General features: G+C 38.5%; 1 protein-coding gene across 1 annotated transcript in view; it reads left to right on the top strand.

Moving 5' to 3' along the window:
- The window catches only part of LOC122804073 (F-box/WD repeat-containing protein 7-like), a 380,857-nt gene that overhangs the window by 288,141 nt on the left and 80,170 nt on the right, over nt 1-12,546 (top strand). The gene's annotated exons all lie outside the window — the stretch shown is intronic.

The following is a 12,546-nucleotide window of genomic DNA, read 5'->3' as shown; positions in this document are numbered from 1 at the left end:
GTGCACAGACAACTTAGATTTTACTTGGACAGGACTAAGCCTCTCAAGAAATCTGAACAGCTGCTGGTTGCATTTGCTGCAGGGGCAGAAGGGAAGGCCATTTCAAAGCAAATCATTTCTAAGTGGATGCATCTTCCTCTACAGCCTTTCTCAGAGGTGTCCCTACCAGGGACATCCTAGAAGCTGCTACCTGGAGTTCTGTACATAACTTCACCAAGCATTACCACTTGCCAATTTTTTCTAAATCCAGAGCTGGCTTTGCCACTGCAGTCTTGCAGGGCCTTATAGCTGGTCCTAATGCTATCTAATTACCTCCTCCCATCCTTAGCTTTGGGAATCTACCCAAATGTGATGACTGCAACAGTGAAACACGAAGAATATAGTACAGTTGTGTACACTTACCATAAATGTAGATGTTCGAGTGTATTCACTGTTGCAGTCCTGGTTACCCTCCCTCCAGCCCCCTAACTTCTATTGACTATAAGTCTGTTCTTGCTTACTATGCTTAAAGCTTTTTGGTGTATTTGCTTTTTTGTTGGAGGTGTAACCTTGCATATAATTGCTTCCCATTATGGGGGCACCTGACATCTGGAGCAAGAAAAACTGATGTAATGGCACCGGCTGCATGCTTTATACCTCTGACTACCTGATGTCATGGAAGATGAGACAACCGATGCAGGACCCAAGACTTTGATAATCAGGCTGGCTGAGGACTACTGCAAGCAGATAACCCAAATGTGATGACTGCAATAGTGAATACACTCAAACATCTACATTTATGCTAAGTGTACACAATTGTATTTTTTTTGCTTACAGCTTTAAATATAGATGGACTGTTTCTCAGATTAACCAACAGCATGCTTCTTCTGTAATTCAAATACAGATGTTTGCAGATAAAATGTAACATCAGATTCAGCTAACTTAGTTTCTGGCTTATGCAGCAACATATCGTTGAAGAAGCGTCCTGCTTTGGTCTTCAGAAATGCAGACCATTAAGCAGTGCAAACACAGGTGATTTGGTTGCATTAACTAATGCTGATGTGACACCCCAACCCCCATGAAAAATGAGGAAAGGGGGCTGATGATGATGATGATGATGATGACCTTTTTGCAGGTGAGAAGAAAAATTAGGATTATATAGAGTGCACTGGAAAAATAGTGCTATACTATGACATTTTAGTTAAGAATGTTTTTAAAGACAGGTTTGCTTATTTCTGTACAGACACATTGAGATAATAAGGGGGTATACTAAGGGGCACAAATTAATGTAGGACTAATCAAAGACCCGAAGATACTAGACACTTTGCAGTCTGGCTTTGTCAAGGGAAGAACATGCCTTCTTAATCTTATTAGCCTGTTTGGAAAATTTATGAAATCCCTAGATGAAAGACTTCTAGTCCACTCTGCTTATTTGAATGTAGCCAAAGCATTTGATACCATTCCTCGCTCTGGCATCAAAAATGAGCTAATACAAATAATCATCAATCCCTTTACAGTTCACTGTATTGTTAGCTACCTGTCAAATAGAAAACAATCGTTCAGAATAAATGTTACCTGTCCCAAAAAACAACATCAGTCAAGGAAAGAACAGAACAACCTACTTCCTTATGCATTGCCTGGCAGAAAGTAAATCAAGTGCTGGAAACAGAAGACTGTAATAAATTATAATCTTATTCAGATACATTCAAGAAAACAAAGTCTTTCAAGTACAGATATCCTATATAAATAGTTGGTTTTGTAATGTTTGTTTTTGGAAGTGTTTCTCCACTTTAAGCTTCGACTCGGTAAATATTTCTTTGATATAAATACTGTATATATGTTTATTTTTCTGAAAATCAATAAAAATTAATTCAGTAAAAAAAAAAAGATTCCAATTTATTCAGTAAAAAAAAAGATTCCATTTTAGACTCTATTCATTAGAATATATTTCTGTAAAGTATAGGCAAGTGGTAATACTCTGGTTAACTAAATTCACAGACGAGTGTAAGTTAGAGAACTCTCTTCAGATTCACTAATACTTCATCAAAGCCTTGATCACACTAAAAACTGATGATCTAATCATGGTTTCACCCTAAATGCAAAGAAATATAGTAAATTCATGTTTGGTAAAACTAGTGCTTTTGAACACCTATCACATAAATACCGTATTTCCCTGAAAATAAGACCGGGTCTTATACTCTTTCCCCTGCTGAAATACACATTAGGGCTTATTATCAGGGAATGCCTTATTTACCCCCCCCCTATAGAACAATCTACATTTATTCATTTATTCATGTACAAAAATCGACATTTATTCATGTACAAAAATTGACATTTATTCATGTACACAAATTGACATTTATTTGGTACTTTTCTGTTATTGGACAACAGTTCTAAGTAATGCTTTAACAGTTGTGTGAGAATTCTACATAAACGGTGCAACAAACATTTCAGCTTCAGAACATCTACACCTTGGCTTTCACAGTGCAATATTTCATGCTTAACAGAAAGTGCAGAAAAATCTCAATACATGTGTATTTGAAGAGGGGAATAAAACTGAAAGCAGAAGCAATCCATTCTGTTGCCCTGATAATGGAAAAGTTATTCAAATATAGTCATGTCATCTTCTTCTGGAACATTGTCATAAGTCTCCAACCCCCTGAATTCTGGCCTGAATTTCTTGCGACTCCATTTCCTGTAGAACCATTGGCCCCAATGTCATGCCTAGCAATAGAGCTCTCCTTAAATGAGCACTTATTGTCCAAGTAGCCTGCTCATAGTGCATTGGCAATACAGCTGTCAGTGATTTTATCCCATGAATTTTTCACCCAAGTCACGACCTCTTGCAGGCTAGGCTTCACAAAGTTTCCATGCTGATTTCTCTCCATTCTATTTTCAATGTAGTCATTGAGTTCCAAGTGCAAATGGACCTTCAATGGCTTGTTTATTGCAATACCAAGAGTCTGGAGATAGCCAGTCATTCCTGCAGGAATCATTATTTGATATATTCTTCTCCGTGCAAGGAGTTTCTTCATGTCTTTAGCGCGGTGAGTGCTGGCTGAATCCCAGACTAGCAGACCTCTTTCGCTACCTTGCAAAACAAGTGGCAGCATTACATCAACCCACTTCCTTATAACTGCTTGTGTGCACCAGGCTTTTTTGGTTTCAGGAATGTAAATGCCTGAAACACGTTCAAGCTTATCTTTCTTGTCCTTACTAATGATTAGAGGTGGGGTTTTCTTTCCATCTAGACGAATTGCCAAAATACAGGTAACAGGTGCACTCTCGTAACCAGTAGAGAGAATGTAGATTGATGAGGCACCCCTCTGATCAATTGTTGTTTGAGATCCTTGGCCCATAAACACTGCAGTTTCATCCATAGCAATCATATTGGAGAGTTGGTATTTAGAAAAGCTGATGCCATCAACAAAGGACTTGAATGCAAGTGCACGTTTAATAACTTCAGTATCTTCCAGCTTGAACAGTGTTGTTGATCTTCTTAGAGACAGTTCATATCGCTGAAGGAAGCCATCCAGCCAATGTTGTGATGCTTTGAATTCTTCTGGGGATATTTTTAATTGTGGTGCCATTGCAAGGGCAAATGCTTGAATATCAGCCCTGTGCAGAACCAAAGCCTTTGCTCTCCTGTTAGCAATCCATTCACAGATAATGTCTTCCAGCTCAGGAAATAATAGTTGCCGACCTGATCCACAATTACACTTCTTAGCATTTCCCTCGTCGACCTGTTGACTGAGGTTATCGTACACTGCACGCCATTTTCAGACCATTCGGAGATCTAACTTCTTCTCTTTGCAGAAAGCCATCAGATTCTTTCCCGGGAGTCCTCCATGATTCCTTTCTTGTACAGAATAGCTCTTTCTTTTTGCACTCATCTTGTCTGGGGAGGGGGGGTTAATTGAATACTTACGAGAAGGGAGTGGCAACACAAAATGGTGACAGTTAAGAAGACACAACCACAGCCGTTCATTATCGAGTGCATGCACTTTACACGCGTTGTCTATACTTTGACCAATCAAAGAACACCTGCCAGTATTTATGGGCAAAGTATCTCAACCGTCAAGTGTGAGTGATGATTAGGGTTACAGTAAGAATCTTGAAGGACTCCCAGGGAAAGAATATTACGACTTTCTGTAAAGGGAAGAAGTTAGGTGTCCAAATGGTCCAAAAATGGTGAGCAGAGTATTATAGCCTCAGTCAACGGGTGTCAATAATATTATTTTATAATTCAACACACCCATTGTGTGTTGTTGATGACTGAGGCTTATTTTTGGGGTAGGGCTTATATCATGACCACCCTGGAAAACCATGCTAGGCCTTATTCTCTGGTTAGGTCTTATTTACGAAGAAATATGGTACAACTTCCCTTAAGACTGACACAGAGAGCTGGCATTTAGGAAATTACAAAGACAGTGGGCTGTCCTTAAGTTAGCATATCCCCAACATTGTCAGAAAACTCCTGTACCTCTCTCACCTCATCTGTTGTAGGTTCTCATCCAGCTCCCTGTCCATTCTAAGGTAACTATTTGAAATGTTGGGACCTGCTAGAGTGAGTTCTGAAATATGGAGACTGAATGGCTGCAAGAGCATACCTACATATACTAAGTCTGAGATGCCATTTCTCTGAATACTGCCTTTTCTGTGATGTATGGTGATCTTGGGTTTGGTGCTTATAACTCTGGTGGGTCTGGAGGGGCTTGCCCCCTCTGCCAAAGGTAGTTTTAAGGAGAAGAGTGATTTTTGAGATTCGCTCTTCTCCTGTGTTTTTGGCCTTTTTTTTTGGCTTGTCAGCACTTGGCATTTTGAGTGCCGATATTTCAATAGGGAGCCTATCCTAAATCCCTTATTTGCCTCATCATAGAAAACAATGCTGTATATGGCATACATAGTTCTAAACAACTTTTGCAACTAGAAGGACCCCAGAATTTTTATAAACAAAAGGATCCAAGGTTTAAAGTACCGCTCTTATTTGGATAAACATGCAGACTAAAATTCCTGTCTTTATGTTCTGCAGGCTTTAGACACTTGTGAGGTGATCAGTGTTTTGCCCTCTAATCTATGTCAAACTCTACTCTTTGCAACCTCCTTTTTTCCCCAAAAAGAAACATTTCTCAGTTAATACCCATTCCTAAGACATGTTTTTACACCAAATTATCACAAAGTACCAAACTGGCTATACATTTATTACTTAGCACTTTCCTTGCCTCTGTAACAATTTCTCCTACTAAGCCCTTCACAGACTCAGCTGGTCAGCTATATGTTTCTTATGATGGGACAAAGAAAAGACAACCTATGTGAAAACAGATTGTTTCAAAGTGGTTGTACTCAGCTATTGCCTTTTGTTAATCCCAACATAGTAAATCATCATCATCATCAACCCCTTTTTTCCCCATTTTCTACATGGGGTCAGGGAGTGGTGTCAAATGTAGCCATCTGTCTATTAAGTAATACTCTCTGACCTTCTTCGATACTCACGCCTTATTGTCGCATGTCTTCTCTCACACAGTCCACCTGTTTGCTGTATGCTCTCATTTTCTCTTTCCTTCTTCCTCTCTGTTCCATATCTTCTTCACCAGATTGTCTTCTGCTTTTCTGCACATGTACCCAAAGCACCATAATCTGTTCTCTTTGACCTTTTCTGCAATTGCAGCTACTTTGGCTTCTGCTCTTATGTCCTCATTTCTTCATCTGTTCCATAGTGTGTATCCTACCACCCATCTCAGGCACTGTCTGTCACATCTGGTTTCTTCAACTGCTCTGCATTCATTGCCCAGGGTTCTGTACCATACAGTAGTACTTGTTGCACCACTGTTTGCATGCCTTACTTTTCAGCTTCTTTGGCATTCTTCTGTTATACAATACACCTGTGCCAGTTGACTGCTGCCCCTCTAATTGTAGCTTTGACCGCTTCATTTAGACTTCCCAAATACTTGAAGCTGTTGACCTGTTATGCTATTTTCTCTTCTGTCACAGTTCTCATCTTCTTCTGATTTACCCCATTTGCTGCCATTACAACTGTTTTATCTGTACTTTGTTTCATCCCATGTACCTTCAGTCTTGCATTCCATTCTCCTCTCCTTTGCTGAAGTTCTTGCTCAGAGTCTGCTGTAATGCCACATCATTGATGTACAGCAACTTTGTTGATCTCTCCCCACTGACCTGTTTGCTAATGTAGTCTATCACCAGTATGAACAGCCGTGGGCTCAGAGCTGAACCTTGATGCACACCCACTCCCACTGGGAGCCCCCTCTGTGAGACTGAACACTGTACTCGAGTCACTAGGTTGCTGTACATAGCTTATTCTGATTCTACCGATGTTTATGAGACTTCGACTGCCCAAATCAGCTTTCTCGGAACCTTGTTATATGCCCAACTGGACTCTTTCCTCAACTGTAGCTCCTTCTCAAGTATCTGTCTCACTGCAACATTGGGTCAGTTGTGCTGTAGCCTAATCTGAATCCAAACTGCTCAACTCCCATCTTTCTTTCTATTACTCTTTGTATTTGTTTGCCAATCTCCCCCCTCCAGAAGTTTCATGCAATTAGATAGGAGTTTGATACCTCTGTACTGCCCACAGTTATGAATGTCTCCTTTGTTTTTGAACAATGGCACAAGTATGCTTATATTCCAGTCATCTGGGATAGGCCTTTCTCTCCATACTGATATGAGTACTCTCAGGAGCCATTTCTCCCCTATCTCACCTAACATCTTTATCACATCTGCTCTGACCTCATCTGAGCCTGCTGCTTTCCCTGACTTCATTTTCCTTAGTGCTGTTCTTACTTATTCTATGGTGGGCTTCTCCTGTTCTCTCACCATAGGCTGTGTCTGGAGTAGTACAGCTTCTGTCTAGTTTTCTTCATTCAAAAGTTGTTGGAAATATTCCTTCCATCTGCCCTTGATATCCTATGAATTGGTGAGCAGGTTCCTGCTGGCATCCCTTCTGAAGGGTGTCTGACTATCTTGTTTATCTTTGTCTTTGCCTTGTAACCTGATATAGTTTATTAGTGCCATCTACTTTAGACAGTGCAGTGGTGCAGTGGTTTGCATTATCGCCTCACAGCAAGAGGTTCTCCAGTTTGATTCTCAGCTCGGGTGCCTTCTTTGTGGAGTCTGCATGTCCTCCCTGCATTTGTGTGGGTTTCCTCCAGGGTGCTCCGGTTTCCTCCCACATTACAAAGACAGGCATCTGGAACATTTCTCCTTGGGCCTCCACTGAAAATTGGCTCATTCCAAGTCAGAATTTCCTGCTAAACAAATGTTAAATAAATAAATAAAGCTCCATCCTGTCAGTGGACCTACATTGAGTGTAGCAATTCTTAGTTCATGTTTGGCAGGTTGATTGGTTTTACATCCAGCATTCTCTCAACAGAACTATCCTAGGTAAGCTAAGCTGGGCAACTAGACACAAGCCAGCCAGTAGCCTATTGACCCAGGGCTATTGGGCTTTATGGCAGGCACACACTAGCCAAAAGGGGCACATACACCCCTCCCACCATTAACATGGGTCCCTGGTGTAAGATGGAGAAGGCCGGATCCTTAACCCAATTATTACTGCAAATACCCATGCCCATTTTGTGACACTAGTCAACATGACTGAATCACTTAGAGCCATATTTTTATTATGCCACAACATGCAGTCTGTAATCCGTGTTCTCCTGTCTTGAGGATATGACGCACCACAGTAGATGCCCAAAGCTGTTGGTCTATACAACTCTTCCACCATTTAGAGAATGTGGTGCCGCCCACAGCTTCATTCTTGGGTAAGTTTGAGTTGGAAACACTCAGAATGTTTTTTGGAGGTGGGATGAATCCCACAGAAAACAGAGAGAGAGAACAGAGAGAGAACATGAAAACACCAAACAGGCATTGGCTGGAGACAGGATTGAACCTTGTTACCTTTTGCATGGGAGGTGAACCTTAACCATTATGCCAACTGGTTGATACTGTATCAGTTCCAGGTAATATAAAGGCTCACTCCATTAGAGCATTGCCCTCTTCAATGGTGTATTGGAAAAGAGTAGACTCTAGAAGTATTATAGAGGCAGATACATGGACCCCTGTACATGGCTTTTACAAAGCAGAGCACACTGGATTCCTTTTGTAGATCCAGGACAGACGTTGCTGGGACCATTGTCCAGGAGCTCCTGGATCCATATCCTTCTTTCAGTCAGGTTGAATAGGCTTTGGTAATCAACCCATATAGCCTAAAGGCTACTACACCAGTGGGAATGATCAACATAGTACAACTGTGTGAGTTAGTGATTTTAAACTTAAAAGCTCACATAGAACCAGGGCTTAATTCCACTCTTAGTATTCGACCGGCGCTTTTAGGCTCTGCATGATGTAATTATATTGGATTATTAATTGTTAAGCATTTTTGAATATATTATAGTTTATTTAGTTGGTAGATTGATATATATATATATTTTTTCATGTTCACAATTTTAATTTTAATTTAGCTAGTAATTAGATCTTTATACATGCCTTAATGAGATCGTTTCATATATATATATATATATATATATATATATAAAAAATTTGTTCATATGACATACAGTTTGATTATTCCATACATATTATAGAATGTATAAACAAACTTAAATATGTATTTGGATAACTCTAATATCATATATATATTTTTATATATTATGGCATGTTTATGTTTTTAGGATAGATAATATACATATTACTCAAGATAGTATGATATCAAATTATTTGAGCGGATAGGTTTTAAATAAACCGAATTATGTTCACTGCCTTTCAATAAGAATGGCTATGGATTTTTGATATTTATATATATAATCCCGTTCATGCTTTTATGTTTTTAATATGAGGCTATGTGTTTATCTTTAGATAATAATGACATTATGTCGCTTCATGCGTACAGATTTTAAATATAGCGGAATGACGTTTACAATTCCTTTCAAATGAGCGCAATTTTAGATGCTTGATTTTAGATCTCCAGGCAGGATATACTCACATATTTTTAGGATCAATGTTTGATATGGGCAAACGCAAATTAACTATGAATGCCTTGGATAAGGTAATTGTTTTTAGGCTTTATTGTTTTAGTAAAGCAGCACATTGATTCTTTAATGGTTTTTCTATCTATATTATGAACTTATTAAATGTGTGTATACATTAAATGCGTGTTCATAAGATGTCATTACCCTTTTAAGAAAAGTCGCAGTATCTTAATTACTGGCAATAATTGATTTATTTAATTGAATGAATGATGATGGTTTTTGTATTTAAAAGATGGGTTTTTATTGTTTGAATGTAACCTGATGAAGCGCACCTGAGTGTGCGTGAAAGCGCTCGTTCTCTTCATTAAAATTGTGAGTTTTATTTCATGGTGGTTCCTTGCAGTTTATTCTTTCAACTGTGTGAGTTATGCGCACCCATAACAGTAGATGCTCGAATTCCTCACAGCTGCAGTAGCCATACCTACCCTTCACCCCTTCCAGTTTTGCATATAGTTAATTGTTGGAATATTACATAGTTGGCTGTTATATGTTTTATTGGTTCAGGATGAGTCTGCTTCTTAACTTTTGGGCAAGAAAGTCCTGAAAATTCTTTACTCTTACTGCTTATTTTCCCACCAAAGGGCTGCTCAATCGGCAGTCAAAGTAACGGTATGGGACTGCGCTAGTGCTTTTGGAGGCTGGCTGGTTGTTGTGCCTTGGGAAAGAAAGAACTCACATAGCTTAAAGGCTAGTGTAACAGAGAGGAATGTGAACATCTACTGTTATGGGTAAGTGCAACTTACACAACTGTACTTTTCTTTTTCTTTCCTTTGCTTTGTTGCTCTACATTTTTGTAGTAACACTTTATTATTAATTTATCTGTTCAGCAATATATCCTACTTGTTTATGTTATATTACAGGAATTTCTCTTAATTGCCCTGACTGCTGTGTTCCTCTGTTTTAACAGTTTTCTAACATTTTGGGTCTTATTTAGTTTCTGTAATCTATTTCTTTCATCTACCTTAATATGTCTAGGCATCTTCATTGAATCAAGCAGATCTTCCCTTAGATCATTTTCTTATGGACCGAGAGCATCTTCTTTGCTCTGTTTCCTGTTCTTTCCCTTGTAGTACAATTCTAACTGGACTTTCATGTGAGTCTTTTACAGAAGATTTCAGAACCTTGCATTGTGACAGATCTGCTCCATCTGTTGCGCCTCTAAATGGGGCCTCATTGACGCATTACATTGTAGTATTACCTATGTTAAAGTTTCCACTGTTTTCTTCTCTTTCCCTTGCTGTCCACTTCTAACCATACTGTCATGTAAGCCTCCTACAGAAGGGTCCAGAACATTGGCCTATAGCATATCTTCTTCAGATGCATCCTGCTCCATCTCCTGCTTCTCCATCTTTGGACATATTGGCGTAGCATGTCGTAATATTAGTTTTGTCTGAATTTTCCACATTAAATTTTTCACTGTGTAGATAGTCTAGCACTTCAATTTATATTTGTTTAATTTCAGCCTCATTATCCTTTTTTCATTCCCTTTTGTGATCTTATTTTTTGTATTGTGAAATTTACCAAATCATTTTGCCTGTATATCTCTTCAAATATCTTGGAAGCTGCCTTATTTGTATCAATTAGTTTGTCTTTCTTTTCTGCATAAATATCACACACATCAGAAGTGCATGATATTTCCATGAAATATCTAAATATTGACTAACAATTGGTTGAACCTAAAAGTTTGAATTCAGAAATGCCAAACAATAAGAAAGACGGAAAGCCAACTGTGTGAGATTGAACATTGAAGTATGATCTTGGAGTTAAATGTATAATTAGCATGGGGTACAGGGGGCTTGCCCCCCTACAAGAAAAGATGTTTTTCACTTTTGTTTTGTTGTTTTGTTTTTCAAACTTTTGGGATTGGTGTTTTGTCTAACTACATTTTGATGAAAAGTCCTAAATCCTGTATTGCATCTCTTCTTCTTTCTCATGTCTGTGTTTATTTTTTATACCTTTCAAAAAAACTCTGTTTTTGTTATTTATCTTGTGTCACTTCCTCTATTGCTACTTTCAGGCAGCCCAATGTTTCTGCACCTAGATAATGTTTTCTCCATTCTGTTGCATTAAGGATCTTAAATTATCTGTAGCTTTTAACAGTTTTTCTTGTGCAAGTATTTTTGTTTCCTCTGCTTTCTCTCTTTCTCTTACTACATATCTTCTGTCTGAAAAATCTGGGTTTCTTGAATAATAGCAACACTACAAAAGCTTTTTCTTATCCTCAACAGTCCACTTTGTTATTTCTATGTCTTTTACTTGGCCTGTAAGTTTTTGAGATTTCTTTTTTTGGACTAAAGTCAGTCCCAGCAGTACTACTCTCATTTTCTTAATGATTACATCTTTCCATTCGGGTTTTACAGGATGATGTTACTGATGTCTGACAATAAACACGTGGAGGAAAAACTGTGCCTGTGAACTGAAAATATGTAAATGGTTAGTAAGAAAGACTTAACTGAAATAGTGTAGAATAGAAGGTAATCTAAAAGAGAGAGGTGTTTACTTAATTAATAAGTCTTCCCCTATGAGTTATGTCCTCAGATTCTTGGCATTTATATTTTGTGTTGCTCAATCAACAACTGTTTGAATTCTGGCCTAGTTTACCAGGTAAGGTGGTAAGGGAGAAAGTGCCACAGTTTAGGGTAAGAAATAGAGAAATTATGATCTGTCCAATGCAGTTTTGTAGAAGTGGCTTGGAGTGAAGGCCCCCCAGCAGATTGACTTCTCAGGCTGTAGGTTGTGCTGGCTGCAATGAGTTTTATTGTGGAGGAGACGTGTTATCTTGATGGAGTAGCTTGAAAAGTAGGAATTGAAGAAGAAAGTTGGCTATGGCTTGTATGGGGATCCACTTTGCAATGGCTAAAGTGAGGCAGTGGTATTTGTGCTGAGTAGAATTGTAAAGAAACAACACATTTTATTTGACGAGGTCTGCAGTGTAGTAGTGTTTTTGTTTGAAGTGGCAAATAAATGTAGACCATACCTGAGTTGAACAACTAGGACACCTTTGCTGAGAGGCAATGTAAGATTTTTCTGGTCTGGAATAAGACATAATTGATTTTGGATCTCAGTTTTTTAAATGTGTTCATGATAGCTGATGGATGGGTCTAGCCAATTCCTAGGTATTTAAAGGAGGTGGTAGTTTCAATAAGAGAGTTATCGATATCAAAGATGTTAAGAGAAGAAGGGTTAGTAGAAAGTATTTTCTTAGTACCAAAGAGCATACATTTGCTTTTCCTAGGGTTTATAAGAAGGTTTTTGTTGACAAGCCACCAGAGATCATCTTGAAGTTTAGTTTGAATGGCTCTGTATATGACAATGTCATTAGTATACAAGAGAAGTTATAGGCAGGGTAGGTGCATGAGAAGTTTATTTATAAAAATAGAAAATAGTAGTGGAACAAGAACAGAACCTTGTGAGACACATGACTGTGTGTAAGTGGAGTCAGAGTAGGAGTTACTTATCTTTACATTAAAGGATATGTTAGTCAGGAAGTCTTTGAAACATAAAGTGGCTTTGGGGCTAA

The sequence above is a fragment of the Protopterus annectens genome, chromosome 6.part0 (assembly GCF_019279795.1).
Source record: "Protopterus annectens isolate FY-2018-M chromosome 6.part0, PAN1.0, whole genome shotgun sequence".
Taxonomy (NCBI): Eukaryota; Metazoa; Chordata; order Ceratodontiformes; family Protopteridae; genus Protopterus; species Protopterus annectens.
This window is presented reverse-complemented; position numbering and strand designations above follow the sequence as displayed.